We start from the raw sequence: 16,700 nt of genomic DNA on the forward strand, positions 1-16,700 counted from the left end.
CCTGGCACTTTCCCTGTAGGAGATACCGCAAGACGTTTCTGTATATTGGGCACAGCACTCTGCACGGTGTTAGCAGAGACTTTCCCGGGACAGTGAAACCCTATGTCAGAGACACTGAGAAGAAGCCCCAATGTTCCCTCCAGGCACTTTCAGTGTGGGTGCTTTCTCCACGTGGTTCCTGGTTTCACTGCAGCTCTGAAGAGAATGTTAGCAAAGAGGTAACCGGGACAGTGAAAACAGTACTCAAAGACAGGGAGAGCAAGCTCTCTCTTGGCACTTTGGATGTGGGACATACAGCGAGATGTTTGCTGCTTTTGCGTTTGGCTGTTGGGAGATTTACAGCACAAAGATATCTAGTTGATTTGAAGCAGTTCCGAGAAAGTCTAAACATAATCCCCACTTCTCCCTCCTGGCACTTTCCATGTGGGAGATATAGCAGGATGTATATTGGTTTTGAGGACAACTCAATGGACAGTGTAGGGAGAAAACCTCCTGGCTCCTTGAATGCCGTTTCTGGAGACACTGCGATCAATGTGGGAGATATGTCAAGATGTGTGTTTGTTTTGAGGACGGCTCTCTGGAGAGTCTTAGCAAAGAGGTCACACAGATAATCAGAGCAATTCTCAGAGACACTGAGAACAAGCTCCACAATTCCCTCCTGGCACTTTCCCTGTAGGAGATACCGCAAGACGTTTCTGTATATTGGGCACAGCGCTCTGCACGGTGTTAGCAGAGACTTTCCCGGGACAGTGAAACCCTATGTCAGAGACACTGAGAAGAAGCCCCAATGTTCCCTCCAGGCACTTTCAGTGTGGGTGCTTTCTCCACGTGGTTCCTGGTTTCACTGCAGCTCTGAAGAGAATGTTAGCAAAGAGGTAACCGGGACAGTGAAAACAGTACTCAAAGACAGGGAGAGCAAGCTCTCTCTTGGCACTTTGGATGTGGGACATACAGCGAGATGTTTGCTGCTTTTGCGTTTGGCTGTTGGGAGATTTACAGCACAAAGATATCTAGTTGATTTGAAGCAGTTCCGAGAAAGTCTAAACATAATCCCCACTTCTCCCTCCTGGCACTTTCCATGTGGGAGATATAGCAGGATGTATATTGGTTTTGAGGACAACTCAATGGACAGTGTAGGGAGAAAACCTCCTGGCTCCTTGAATGCCGTTTCTGGAGACACTGCGATCAATGTGGGAGATATGTCAAGATGTGTGTTTGTTTTGAGGACGGCTCTCTGGAGAGTCTTAGCAAAGAGGTCACACAGATAATCAGAGCAATTCTCAGAGACACTGAGAACAAGCTCCGCAATTCCCTCCTGGCACTTTCCCTGTAGGAGATACCGCAAGACGTTTCTGTATATTGGGCACAGCGCTCTGCACGGTGTTAGCAGAGACTTTCCCGGGACAGTGAAACCCTATGTCAGAGACACTGAGAAGAAGCCCCAATGTTCCCTCCAGGCACTTTCAGTGTGGGTGCCTTCTCCACGTGGTTCCTGGTTTCACTGCGGCTCTGAAGAGAATGTTAGCAAAGAGGTAACCGGGACAGTGAAAACAGTACTCAAAGACAGGGAGAGCAAGCTCTCTCTTGGCACTTTGGATGTGGGACATACAGCGAGATGTTTGCTGCTTTTGCGTTTGGCTGTTGGGAGATTTACAGCACAAAGATATCTAGTTGATTTGAAGCAGTTCCGAGAAAGTCTAAACATAATCCCCACTTCTCCCTCCTGGCACTTTCCATGTGGGAGATATAGCAGGATGTATATTGGTTTTGAGGACAACTCAATGGACAGTGTAGGGAGAAAAGGTCCTGGCTCCTTGAATGCCGTTTCTGGAGACACTGCGATCAATGTGGGAGATATGTCAAGATGTGTGTTGGTTTTGAGGACGGCTCTCTGGAGAGTCTTAGCAAAGAGGTCACACAGATAATCAGAGCAATTCTCAGAGACACTGAGAACAAGCTCCGCAATTCCCTCCTGGCACTTTCCCTGTAGGAGATACCGCAAGACGTTTCTGTATATTGGGCACAGCGCTCTGCACGGTGTTAGCAGAGACTTTCCCGGGACAGTGAAACCCTATGTCAGAGACACTGAGAAGAAGCCCCAATGTTCCCTCCAGGCACTTTCAGTGTGGGTGCTTTCTCCACGTGGTTCCTGGTTTCACTGCAGCTCTGAAGAGAATGTTAGCAAAGAGGTAACCGGGACAGTGAAAACAGTACTCAAAGACAGGGAGAGCAAGCTCTCTCTTGGCACTTTGGATGTGGGACATACAGCGAGATGTTTGCTGCTTTTGCGTTTGGCTGTTGGGAGATTTACAGCACAAAGATATCTAGTTGATTTGAAGCAGTTCCGAGAAAGTCTAAACATAATCCCCACTTCTCCCTCCTGGCACTTTCCATGTGGGAGATATAGCAGGATGTATATTGGTTTTGAGGACAACTCAATGGACAGTGTAGGGAGAAAAGGTCCTGGCTCCTTGAATGCCGTTTCTGGAGACACTGCGATCAATGTGGGAGATATGTCAAGATGTGTGTTTGTTTTGAGGACGGCTCTCTGGAGAGTCTTAGCAAAGAGGTCACACAGATAATCAGAGCAATTCTCAGAGACACTGAGAACAAGCTCCACAATTCCCTCCTGGCACTTTCCCTGTAGGAGATACCGCAAGACGTTTCTGTATATTGGGCACAGCGCTCTGCACGGTGTTAGCAGAGACTTTCCCGGGACAGTGAAACCCTATGTCAGAGACACTGAGAAGAAGCCCCAATGTTCCCTCCAGGCACTTTCAGTGTGGGTGCTTTCTCCACGTGGTTCCTGGTTTCACTGCAGCTCTGAAGAGAATGTTAGCAAAGAGGTAACCGGGACAGTGAAAACAGTACTCAAAGACAGGGAGAGCAAGCTCTCTCTTGGCACTTTGGATGTGGGACATACAGCGAGATGTTTGCTGCTTTTGCGTTTGGCTGTTGGGAGATTTACAGCACAAAGATATCTAGTTGATTTGAAGCAGTTCCGAGAAAGTCTAAACATAATCCCCACTTCTCCCTCCTGGCACTTTCCATGTGGGAGATATAGCAGGATGTATATTGGTTTTGAGGACAACTCAATGGACAGTGTAGGGAGAAAACCTCCTGGCTCCTTGAATGCCGTTTCTGGAGACACTGCGATCAATGTGGGAGATATGTCAAGATGTGTGTTTGTTTTGAGGACGTCTCTCTGGAGAGTCTTAGCAAAGAGGTCACACAGATAATCAGAGCAATTCTCAGAGACACTGAGAACAAGCTCCGCAATTCCCTCCTGGCACTTTCCCTGTTGGAGATACCGCAAGACGTTTCTGTATATTGGGCACAGCGCTCTGCACGGTGTTAGCAGAGACTTTCCCGGGACAGTGAAACCCTATGTCAGAGACACTGAGAAGAAGCCCCAATGTTCCCTCCAGGCACTTTCAGTGTGGGTGCCTTCTCCACGTGGTTCCTGGTTTCACTGCGGCTCTGAAGAGAATGTTAGCAAAGAGGTAACCGGGACAGTGAAAACAGTACTCAAAGACAGGGAGAGCAAGCTCTCTCTTGGCACTTTGGATGTGGGACATACAGCGAGTTGTTTGCTGCTTTTGCGTTTGGCTGTTGGGAGATTTACAGCACAAAGATATCTAGTTGATTTGAAGCAGTTCCGAGAAAGTCTAAACATAATCCCCACTTCTCCCTCCTGGCACTTTCCATGTGGGAGATATAGCAGGATGTATATTGGTTTTGAGGACAACTCAATGGACAGTGTAGGGAGAAAAGGTCCTGGCTCCTTGAATGCCGTTTCTGGAGACACTGCGATCAATGTGGGAGATATGTCAAGATGTGTGTTTGTTTTGAGGACGGCTCTCTGGAGAGTCTTAGCAAAGAGGTCACACAGATAATCAGAGCAATTCTCAGAGACACTGAGAACAAGCTCCGCAATTCCCTCCTGGCACTTTCCCTGTAGGAGATACCGCAAGACGTTTCTGTATATTGGGCACAGCTTTCTGCACGGTGTTAGCAGAGACTTTCCCGGGACAGTGAAACCCTATGTCAGAGACACTGAGAAGAAGCCCCAATGTTCCCTCCAGGCACTTTCAGTGTGGGTGCTTTCTCCACGTGGTTCCTGGTTTCACTGCAGCTCTGAAGAGAATGTTAGCAAAGAGGTAACCGGGACAGTGAAAACAGTACTCAAAGACAGGGAGAGCAAGCTCTCTCTTGGCACTTTGGATGTGGGACATACAGCGAGATGTTTGCTGCTTTTGCGTTTGGCTGTTGGGAGATTTACAGCACAAAGATATCTAGTTGATTTGAAGCAGTTCCGAGAAAGTCTAAACATAATCCCCACTTCTCCCTCCTGGCACTTTCCATGTGGGAGATATAGCAGGATGTATATTGGTTTTGAGGACAACTCAATGGACAGTGTAGGGAGAAAACCTCCTGGCTCCTTGAATGCCGTTTCTGGAGACACTGCGATCAATGTGGGAGATATGTCAAGATGTGTGTTTGTTTTGAGGACGGCTCTCTGGAGAGTCTTAGCAAAGAGGTCACACAGATAATCAGAGCAATTCTCAGAGACACTGAGAACAAGCTCCACAATTCCCTCCTGGCACTTTCCCTGTAGGAGATACCGCAAGACGTTTCTGTATATTGGGCACAGCGCTCTGCACGGTGTTAGCAGAGACTTTCCCGGGACAGTGAAACCCTATGTCAGAGACACTGAGAAGAAGCCCCAATGTTCCCTCCAGGCACTTTCAGTGTGGGTGCTTTCTCCACGTGGTTCCTGGTTTCACTGCAGCTCTGAAGAGAATGTTAGCAAAGAGGTAACCGGGACAGTGAAAACAGTACTCAAAGACAGGGAGAGCAAGCTCTCTCTTGGCACTTTGGATGTGGGACATACAGCGAGATGTTTGCTGCTTTTGCGTTTGGCTGTTGGGAGATTTACAGCACAAAGATATCTAGTTGATTTGAAGCAGTTCCGAGAAAGTCTAAACATAATCCCCACTTCTCCCTCCTGGCACTTTCCATGTGGGAGATATAGCAGGATGTATATTGGTTTTGAGGACAACTCAATGGACAGTGTAGGGAGAAAAGGTCCTGGCTCCTTGAATGCCGTTTCTGGAGACACTGCGATCAATGTGGGAGATATGTCAAGATGTGTGTTTGTTTTGAGGACGGCTCTCTGGAGAGTCTTAGCAAAGAGGTCACACAGATAATCAGAGCAATTCTCAGAGACACTGAGAACAAGCTCCGCAATTCCCTCCTGGCACTTTCCCTGTAGGAGATACCGCAAGACGTTTCTGTATATTGGGCACAGCGCTCTGCACGGTGTTAGCAGAGACTTTCCCGGGACAGTGAAACCCTATGTCAGAGACACTGAGAAGAAGCCCCAATGTTCCCTCCAGGCACTTTCAGTGTGGGTGCCTTCTCCACGTGGTTCCTGGTTTCACTGCGGCTCTGAAGAGAATGTTAGCAAAGAGGTAACCGGGACAGTGAAAACAGTACTCAAAGACAGGGAGAGCAAGCTCTCTCTTGGCACTTTGGATGTGGGACATACAGCGAGATGTTTGCTGCTTTTGCGTTTGGCTGTTGGGAGATTTACAGCACAAAGATATCTAGTTGATTTGAAGCAGTTCCGAGAAAGTCTAAACATAATCCCCACTTCTCCCTCCTGGCACTTTCCATGTGGGAGATATAGCAGGATGTATATTGGTTTTGAGGACAACTCAATGGACAGTGTAGGGAGAAAAGGTCCTGGCTCCTTGAATGCCGTTTCTGGAGACACTGCGATCAATGTGGGAGATATGTCAAGATGTGTGTTTGTTTTGAGGACGGCTCTCTGGAGAGTCTTAGCAAAGAGGTCACACAGATAATCAGAGCAATTCTCAGAGACACTGAGAACAAGCTCCGCAATTCCCTCCTGGCACTTTCCCTGTAGGAGATACCGCAAGACGTTTCTGTATATTGGGCACAGCGCTCTGCAGGGTGTTAGCAGAGACTTTCCCGGGACAGTGAAACCCTATGTCAGAGACACTGAGAAGAAGCCCCAATGTTCCCTCCAGGCACTTTCAGTGTGGGTGCTTTCTCCACGTGGTTCCTGGTTTCACTGCAGCTCTGAAGAGAATGTTAGCAAAGAGGTAACCGGGACAGTGAAAACAGTACTCAAAGACAGGGAGAGCAAGCTCTCTCTTGGCACTTTGGATGTGGGACATACAGCGAGATGTTTGCTGCTTTTGCGTTTGGCTGTTGGGAGATTTACAGCACAAAGATATCTAGTTGATTTGAAGCAGTTCCGAGAAAGTCTAAACATAATCCCCACTTCTCCCTCCTGGCACTTTCCATGTGGGAGATATAGCAGGATGTATATTGGTTTTGAGGACAACTCAATGGACAGTGTAGGGAGAAAACCTCCTGGCTCCTTGAATGCCGTTTCTGGAGACACTGCGATCAATGTGGGAGATATGTCAAGATGTGTGTTTGTTTTGAGGACGGCTCTCTGGAGAGTCTTAGCAAAGAGGTCACACAGATAATCAGAGCAATTCTCAGAGACACTGAGAACAAGCTCCACAATTCCCTCCTGGCACTTTCCCTGTAGGAGATACCGCAAGACGTTTCTGTATATTGGGCACAGCGCTCTGCACGGTGTTAGCAGAGACTTTCCCGGGACAGTGAAACCCTATGTCAGAGACACTGAGAAGAAGCCCCAATGTTCCCTCCAGGCACTTTCAGTGTGGGTGCTTTCTCCACGTGGTTCCTGGTTTCACTGCGGCTCTGAAGAGAATGTTAGCAAAGAGGTAACCGGGACAGTGAAAACAGTACTCAAAGACAGGGAGAGCAAGCTCTCTCTTGGCACTTTGGATGTGGGACATACAGCGAGATGTTTGCTGCTTTTGCGTTTGGCTGTTGGGAGATTTACAGCACAAAGATATCTAGTTGATTTGAAGCAGTTCCGAGAAAGTCTAAACATAATCCCCACTTCTCCCTCCTGGCACTTTCCATGTGGGAGATATAGCAGGATGTATATTGGTTTTGAGGACAACTCAATGGACAGTGTAGGGAGAAAAGGTCCTGGCTCCTTGAATGCCGTTTCTGGAGACACTGCGATCAATGTGGGAGATATGTCAAGATGTGTGTTTGTTTTGAGGACGGCTCTCTGGAGAGTCTTAGCAAAGAGGTCACACAGATAATCAGAGCAATTCTCAGAGACACTGAGAACAAGCTCCACAATTCCCTCCTGGCACTTTCCCTGTAGGAGATACCGCAAGACGTTTCTGTATATTGGGCACAGCGCTCTGCACGGTGTTAGCAGAGACTTTCCCGGGACAGTGAAACCCTATGTCAGAGACACTGAGAAGAAGCCCCAATGTTCCCTCCAGGCACTTTCAGTGTGGGTGCTTTCTCCACGTGGTTCCTGGTTTCACTGCAGCTCTGAAGAGAATGTTAGCAAAGAGGTAACCGGGACAGTGAAAACAGTACTCAAAGACAGGGAGAGCAAGCTCTCTCTTGGCACTTTGGATGTGGGACATACAGCGAGATGTTTGCTGCTTTTGCGTTTGGCTGTTGGGAGATTTACAGCACAAAGATATCTAGTTGATTTGAAGCAGTTCCGAGAAAGTCTAAACATAATCCCCACTTCTCCCTCCTGGCACTTTCCATGTGGGAGATATAGCAGGATGTATATTGGTTTTGAGGACAACTCAATGGACAGTGTAGGGAGAAAACCTCCTGGCTCCTTGAATGCCGTTTCTGGAGACACTGCGATCAATGTGGGAGATATGTCAAGATGTGTGTTTGTTTTGAGGACGTCTCTCTGGAGAGTCTTAGCAAAGAGGTCACACAGATAATCAGAGCAATTCTCAGAGACACTGAGAACAAGCTCCACAATTCCCTCCTGGCACTTTCCCTGTTGGAGATACCGCAAGACGTTTCTGTATATTGGGCACAGCGCTCTGCACGGTGTTAGCAGAGACTTTCCCGGGACAGTGAAACCCTATGTCAGAGACACTGAGAAGCAGCCCCAATGTTCCCTCCAGGCACTTTCAGTGTGGGTGCCTTCTCCACGTGGTTCCTGGTTTCACTGCGGCTCTGAAGAGAATGTTAGCAAAGAGGTAACCGGGACAGTGAAAACAGTACTCAAAGACAGGGAGAGCAAGCTCTCTCTTGGCACTTTGGATGTGGGACATACAGCGAGTTGTTTGCTGCTTTTGCGTTTGGCTGTTGGGAGATTTACAGCACAAAGATATCTAGTTGATTTGAAGCAGTTCCGAGAAAGTCTAAACATAATCCCCACTTCTCCCTCCTGGCACTTTCCATGTGGGAGATATAGCAGGATGTATATTGGTTTTGAGGACAACTCAATGGACAGTGTAGGGAGAAAAGGTCCTGGCTCCTTGAATGCCGTTTCTGGAGACACTGCGATCAATGTGGGAGATATGTCAAGATGTGTGTTTGTTTTGAGGACGGCTCTCTGGAGAGTCTTAGCAAAGAGGTCACACAGATAATCAGAGCAATTCTCAGAGACACTGAGAACAAGCTCCGCAATTCCCTCCTGGCACTTTCCCTGTAGGAGATACCGCAAGACGTTTCTGTATATTGGGCACAGCACTCTGCACGGTGTTAGCAGAGACTTTCCCGGGACAGTGAAACCCTATGTCAGAGACACTGAGAAGAAGCCCCAATGTTCCCTCCAGGCACTTTCAGTGTGGGTGCTTTCTCCACGTGGTTCCTGGTTTCACTGCAGCTCTGAAGAGAATGTTAGCAAAGAGGTAACCGGGACAGTGAAAACAGTACTCAAAGACAGGGAGAGCAAGCTCTCTCTTGGCACTTTGGATGTGGGACATACAGCGAGATGTTTGCTGCTTTTGTGTTTGGCTGTTGGGAGATTTACAGCACAAAGATATCTAGTTGATTTGAAGCAGTTCCGAGAAAGTCTAAACATAATCCCCACTTCTCCCTCCTGGCACTTTCCATGTGGGAGATATAGCAGGATGTATATTGGTTTTGAGGACAACTCAATGGACAGTGTAGGGAGAAAACCTCCTGGCTCCTTGAATGCCGTTTCTGGAGACACTGCGATCAATGTGGGAGATATGTCAAGATGTGTGTTTGTTTTGAGGACGGCTCTCTGGAGAGTCTTAGCAAAGAGGTCACACAGATAATCAGAGCAATTCTCAGAGACACTGAGAACAAGCTCCACAATTCCCTCCTGGCACTTTCCCTGTAGGAGATACCGCAAGACGTTTCTGTATATTGGGCACAGCGCTCTGCACGGTGTTAGCAGAGACTTTCCCGGGACAGTGAAACCCTATGTCAGAGACACTGAGAAGAAGCCCCAATGTTCCCTCCAGGCACTTTCAGTGTGGGTGCTTTCTCCACGTGGTTCCTGGTTTCACTGCAGCTCTGAAGAGAATGTTAGCAAAGAGGTAACCGGGACAGTGAAAACAGTACTCAAAGACAGGGAGAGCAAGCTCTCTCTTGGCACTTTGGATGTGGGACATACAGCGAGATGTTTGCTGCTTTTGCGTTTGGCTGTTGGGAGATTTACAGCACAAAGATATCTAGTTGATTTGAAGCAGTTCCGAGAAAGTCTAAACATAATCCCCACTTCTCCCTCCTGGCACTTTCCATGTGGGAGATATAGCAGGATGTATATTGGTTTTGAGGACAACTCAATGGACAGTGTAGGGAGAAAAGGTCCTGGCTCCTTGAATGCCGTTTCTGGAGACACTGCGATCAATGTGGGAGATATGTCAAGATGTGTGTTGGTTTTGAGGACGGCTCTCTGGAGAGTCTTAGCAAAGAGGTCACACAGATAATCAGAGCAATTCTCAGAGACACTGAGAACAAGCTCCGCAATTCCCTCCTGGCACTTTCCCTGTAGGAGATACCGCAAGACGTTTCTGTATATTGGGCACAGCGCTCTGCAGGGTGTTAGCAGAGACTTTCCCGGGACAGTGAAACCCTATGTCAGAGACACTGAGAAGAAGCCCCAATGTTCCCTCCAGGCACTTTCAGTGTGGGTGCTTTCTCCACGTGGTTCCTGGTTTCACTGCAGCTCTGAAGAGAATGTTAGCAAAGAGGTAACCGGGACAGTGAAAACAGTACTCAAAGACAGGGAGAGCAAGCTCTCTCTTGGCACTTTGGATGTGGGACATACAGCGAGATGTTTGCTGCTTTTGCGTTTGGCTGTTGGGAGATTTACAGCACAAAGATATCTAGTTGATTTGAAGCAGTTCCGAGAAAGTCTAAACATAATCCCCACTTCTCCCTCCTGGCACTTTCCATGTGGGAGATATAGCAGGATGTATATTGGTTTTGAGGACAACTCAATGGACAGTGTAGGGAGAAAACCTCCTGGCTCCTTGAATGCCGTTTCTGGAGACACTGCGATCAATGTGGGAGATATGTCAAGATGTGTGTTGGTTTTGAGGACGGCTCTCTGGAGAGTCTTAGCAAAGAGGTCACACAGATAATCAGAGCAATTCTCAGAGACACTGAGAACAAGCTCCACAATTCCCTCCTGGCACTTTCCCTGTAGGAGATACCGCAAGACGTTTCTGTATATTGGGCACAGCGCTCTGCACGGTGTTAGCAGAGACTTTCCCGGGACAGTGAAACCCTATGTCAGAGACACTGAGAAGAAGCCCCAATGTTCCCTCCAGGCACTTTCAGTGTGGGTGCTTTCTCCACGTGGTTCCTGGTTTCACTGCGGCTCTGAAGAGAATGTTAGCAAAGAGGTAACCGGGACAGTGAAAACAGTACTCAAAGACAGGGAGAGCAAGCTCTCTCTTGGCACTTTGGATGTGGGACATACAGCGAGATGTTTGCTGCTTTTGCGTTTGGCTGTTGGGAGATTTACAGCACAAAGATATCTAGTTGATTTGAAGCAGTTCCGAGAAAGTCTAAACATAATCCCCACTTCTCCCTCCTGGCACTTTCCATGTGGGAGATATAGCAGGATGTATATTGGTTTTGAGGACAACTCAATGGACAGTGTAGGGAGAAAAGGTCCTGGCTCCTTGAATGCCGTTTCTGGAGACACTGCGATCAATGTGGGAGATATGTCAAGATGTGTGTTTGTTTTGAGGACGGCTCTCTGGAGAGTCTTAGCAAAGAGGTCACACAGATAATCAGAGCAATTCTCAGAGACACTGAGAACAAGCTCCACAATTCCCTCCTGGCACTTTCCCTGTAGGAGATACCGCAAGACGTTTCTGTATATTGGGCACAGCGCTCTGCACGGTGTTAGCAGAGACTTTCCCGGGACAGTGAAACCCTATGTCAGAGACACTGAGAAGAAGCCCCAATGTTCCCTCCAGGCACTTTCAGTGTGGGTGCTTTCTCCACGTGGTTCCTGGTTTCACTGCGGCTCTGAAGAGAATGTTAGCAAAGAGGTAACCGGGACAGTGAAAACAGTACTCAAAGACAGGGAGAGCAAGCTCTCTCTTGGCACTTTGGATGTGGGACATACAGCGAGATGTTTGCTGCTTTTGCGTTTGGCTGTTGGGAGATTTACAGCACAAAGATATCTAGTTGATTTGAAGCAGTTCCGAGAAAGTCTAAACATAATCCCCACTTCTCCCTCCTGGCACTTTCCATGTGGGAGATATAGCAGGATGTATATTGGTTTTGAGGACAACTCAATGGACAGTGTAGGGAGAAAACCTCCTGGCTCCTTGAATGCCGTTTCTGGAGACACTGCGATCAATGTGGGAGATATGTCAAGATGTGTGTTTGTTTTGAGGACGTCTCTCTGGAGAGTCTTAGCAAAGAGGTCACACAGATAATCAGAGCAATTCTCAGAGACACTGAGAACAAGCTCCGCAATTCCCTCCTGGCACTTTCCCTGTAGGAGATACCGCAAGACGTTTCTGTATATTGGGCACAGCGCTCTGCACGGTGTTAGCAGAGACTTTCCCGGGACAGTGAAACCCTATGTCAGAGACACTGAGAAGAAGCCCCAATGTTCCCTCCAGGCACTTTCAGTGTGGGTGCCTTCTCCACGTGGTTCCTGGTTTCACTGCGGCTCTGAAGAGAATGTTAGCAAAGAGGTAACCGGGACAGTGAAAACAGTACTCAAAGACAGGGAGAGCAAGCTCTCTCTTGGCACTTTGGATGTGGGACATACAGCGAGTTGTTTGCTGCTTTTGCGTTTGGCTGTTGGGAGATTTACAGCACAAAGATATCTAGTTGATTTGAAGCAGTTCCGAGAAAGTCTAAACATAATCCCCACTTCTCCCTCCTGGCACTTTCCATGTGGGAGATATAGCAGGATGTATATTGGTTTTGAGGACAACTCAATGGACAGTGTAGGGAGAAAAGGTCCTGGCTCCTTGAATGCCGTTTCTGGAGACACTGCGATCAATGTGGGAGATATGTCAAGATGTGTGTTTGTTTTGAGGACGGCTCTCTGGAGAGTCTTAGCAAAGAGGTCACACAGATAATCAGAGCAATTCTCAGAGACACTGAGAACAAGCTCCGCAATTCCCTCCTGGCACTTTCCCTGTAGGAGATACCGCAAGACGTTTCTGTATATTGGGCACAGCGCTCTGCAGGGTGTTAGCAGAGACTTTCCCGGGACAGTGAAACCCTATGTCAGAGACACTGAGAAGAAGCCCCAATGTTCCCTCCAGGCACTTTCAGTGTGGGTGCTTTCTCCACGTGGTTCCTGGTTTCACTGCAGCTCTGAAGAGAATGTTAGCAAAGAGGTAACCGGGACAGTGAAAACAGTACTCAAAGACAGGGAGAGCAAGCTCTCTCTTGGCACTTTGGATGTGGGACATACAGCGAGATGTTTGCTGCTTTTGCGTTTGGCTGTTGGGAGATTTACAGCACAAAGATATCTAGTTGATTTGAAGCAGTTCCGAGAAAGTCTAAACATAATCCCCACTTCTCCCTCCTGGCACTTTCCATGTGGGAGATATAGCAGGATGTATATTGGTTTTGAGGACAACTCAATGGACAGTGTAGGGAGAAAACCTCCTGGCTCCTTGAATGCCGTTTCTGGAGACACTGCGATCAATGTGGGAGATATGTCAAGATGTGTGTTTGTTTTGAGGACGGCTCTCTGGAGAGTCTTAGCAAAGAGGTCACACAGATAATCAGAGCAATTCTCAGAGACACTGAGAACAAGCTCCACAATTCCCTCCTGGCACTTTCCCTGTAGGAGATACCGCAAGACGTTTCTGTATATTGGGCACAGCGCTCTGCACGGTGTTAGCAGAGACTTTCCCGGGACAGTGAAACCCTATGTCAGAGACACTGAGAAGAAGCCCCAATGTTCCCTCCAGGCACTTTCAGTGTGGGTGCTTTCTCCACGTGGTTCCTGGTTTCACTGCAGCTCTGAAGAGAATGTTAGCAAAGAGGTAACCGGGACAGTGAAAACAGTACTCAAAGACAGGGAGAGCAAGCTCTCTCTTGGCACTTTGGATGTGGGACATACAGCGAGATGTTTGCTGCTTTTGCGTTTGGCTGTTGGGAGATTTACAGCACAAAGATATCTAGTTGATTTGAAGCAGTTCCGAGAAAGTCTAAACATAATCCCCACTTCTCCCTCCTGGCACTTTCCATGTGGGAGATATAGCAGGATGTATATTGGTTTTGAGGACAACTCAATGGACAGTGTAGGGAGAAAACCTCCTGGCTCCTTGAATGCCGTTTCTGGAGACACTGCGATCAATGTGGGAGATATGTCAAGATGTGTGTTTGTTTTGAGGACGGCTCTCTGGAGAGTCTTAGCAAAGAGGTCACACAGATAATCAGAGCAATTCTCAGAGACACTGAGAACAAGCTCCGCAATTCCCTCCTGGCACTTTCCCTGTAGGAGATACCGCAAGACGTTTCTGTATATTGGGCACAGCGCTCTGCACGGTGTTAGCAGAGACTTTCCCGGGACAGTGAAACCCTATGTCAGAGACACTGAGAAGAAGCCCCAATGTTCCCTCCAGGCACTTTCAGTGTGGGTGCCTTCTCCACGTGGTTCCTGGTTTCACTGCGGCTCTGAAGAGAATGTTAGCAAAGAGGTAACCGGGACAGTGAAAACAGTACTCAAAGACAGGGAGAGCAAGCTCTCTCTTGGCACTTTGGATGTGGGACATACAGCGAGATGTTTGCTGCTTTTGCGTTTGGCTGTTGGGAGATTTACAGCACAAAGATATCTAGTTGATTTGAAGCAGTTCCGAGAAAGTCTAAACATAATCCCCACTTCTCCCTCCTGGCACTTTCCATGTGGGAGATATAGCAGGATGTATATTGGTTTTGAGGACAACTCAATGGACAGTGTAGGGAGAAAAGGTCCTGGCTCCTTGAATGCCGTTTCTGGAGACACTGCGATCAATGTGGGAGATATGTCAAGATGTGTGTTGGTTTTGAGGACGGCTCTCTGGAGAGTCTTAGCAAAGAGGTCACACAGATAATCAGAGCAATTCTCAGAGACACTGAGAACAAGCTCCGCAATTCCCTCCTGGCACTTTCCCTGTAGGAGATACCGCAAGACGTTTCTGTATATTGGGCACAGCGCTCTGCACGGTGTTAGCAGAGACTTTCCCGGGACAGTGAAACCCTATGTCAGAGACACTGAGAAGAAGCCCCAATGTTCCCTCCAGGCACTTTCAGTGTGGGTGCTTTCTCCACGTGGTTCCTGGTTTCACTGCAGCTCTGAAGAGAATGTTAGCAAAGAGGTAACCGGGACAGTGAAAACAGTACTCAAAGACAGGGAGAGCAAGCTCTCTCTTGGCACTTTGGATGTGGGACATACAGCGAGATGTTTGCTGCTTTTGCGTTTGGCTGTTGGGAGATTTACAGCACAAAGATATCTAGTTGATTTGAAGCAGTTCCGAGAAAGTCTAAACATAATCCCCACTTCTCCCTCCTGGCACTTTCCATGTGGGAGATATAGCAGGATGTATATTGGTTTTGAGGACAACTCAATGGACAGTGTAGGGAGAAAACCTCCTGGCTCCTTGAATGCCGTTTCTGGAGACACTGCGATCAATGTGGGAGATATGTCAAGATGTGTGTTTGTTTTGAGGACGGCTCTCTGGAGAGTCTTAGCAAAGAGGTCACACAGATAATCAGAGCAATTCTCAGAGACACTGAGAACAAGCTCCACAATTCCCTCCTGGCACTTTCCCTGTAGGAGATACCGCAAGACGTTTCTGTATATTGGGCACAGCGCTCTGCACGGTGTTAGCAGAGACTTTCCCGGGACAGTGAAACCCTATGTCAGAGACACTGAGAAGAAGCCCCAATGTTCCCTCCAGGCACTTTCAGTGTGGGTGCTTTCTCCACGTGGTTCCTGGTTTCACTGCGGCTCTGAAGAGAATGTTAGCAAAGAGGTAACCGGGACAGTGAAAACAGTACTCAAAGACAGGGAGAGCAAGCTCTCTCTTGGCACTTTGGATGTGGGACATACAGCGAGATGTTTGCTGCTTTTGCGTTTGGCTGTTGGGAGATTTACAGCACAAAGATATCTAGTTGATTTGAAGCAGTTCCGAGAAAGTCTAAACATAATCCCCACTTCTCCCTCCTGGCACTTTCCATGTGGGAGATATAGCAGGATGTATATTGGTTTTGAGGACAACTCAATGGACAGTGTAGGGAGAAAACCTCCTGGCTCCTTGAATGCCGTTTCTGGAGACACTGCGATCAATGTGGGAGATATGTCAAGATGTGTGTTTGTTTTGAGGACGGCTCTCTGGAGAGTCTTAGCAAAGAGGTCACGCAGATAATCAGAGCAATTCTCAGAGACACTGAGAACAAGCTCCGCAATTCCCTCCTGGCACTTTTCCTGTAGGAGATACCGCAAGACGTTTCTGTATATTGGGCACAGCGCTCTGCACGGTGTTAGCAGAGACTTTCCCGGGACAGTGAAACCCTATGTCAGAGACACTGAGAAGAAGCCCCAATGTTCCCTCCAGGCACTTTCAGTGTGGGTGCTTTCTCCACGTGGTTCCTGGTTTCACTGCGGCTCTGAAGAGAATGTTAGCAAAGAGGTAACCGGGACAGTGAAAACAGTACTCAAAGACAGGGAGAGCAAGCTCTCTCTTGGCACTTTGGATGTGGGACATACAGCGAGATGTTTGCTGCTTTTGCGTTTGGCTGTTGGGAGATTTACAGCACAAAGATATCTAGTTGATTTGAAGCAGTTCCGAGAAAGTCTAAACATAATCCCCACTTCTCCCTCCTGGCACTTTCCATGTGGAAGATATAGCAGGATGTATATTGGTTTTGAGGACAACTCAATGGACAGTGTAGGGAGAAAAGGTCCTGGCTCCTTGAATGCCGTTTCTGGAGACACTGCGATCAATGTGGGAGATATGTCAAGATGTGTGTTTGTTTTGAGGACGGCTCTCTGGAGAGTCTTAGCAAAGAGGTCACACAGATAATCAGAGCAATTCTCAGAGACACTGAGAACAAGCTCCGCAATTCCCTCCTGGCACTTTCCCTGTAGGAGATACCGCAAGACGTTTCTGTATATTGGGCACAGCGCTCTGCACGGTGTTAGCAGAGACTTTCCCGGGACAGTGAAACCCTATGTCAGAGACACTGAGAAGAAGCCCCAATGTTCCCTCCAGGCACTTTCAGTGTGGGTGCTTTCTCCACGTGGTTCCTGGTTTCACTGCAGCTCTGAAGAGAATGTTAGCAAAGAGGTAACCGGGACAGTGAAAACAGTACTCAAAGACAGGGAGAGCAAGCTCTCTCTTGGC

Source organism: Larus michahellis, unplaced genomic scaffold, assembly GCF_964199755.1.
Source record: "Larus michahellis unplaced genomic scaffold, bLarMic1.1 SCAFFOLD_35, whole genome shotgun sequence".
NCBI lineage: Eukaryota > Metazoa > Chordata > Aves > Charadriiformes > Laridae > Larus > Larus michahellis.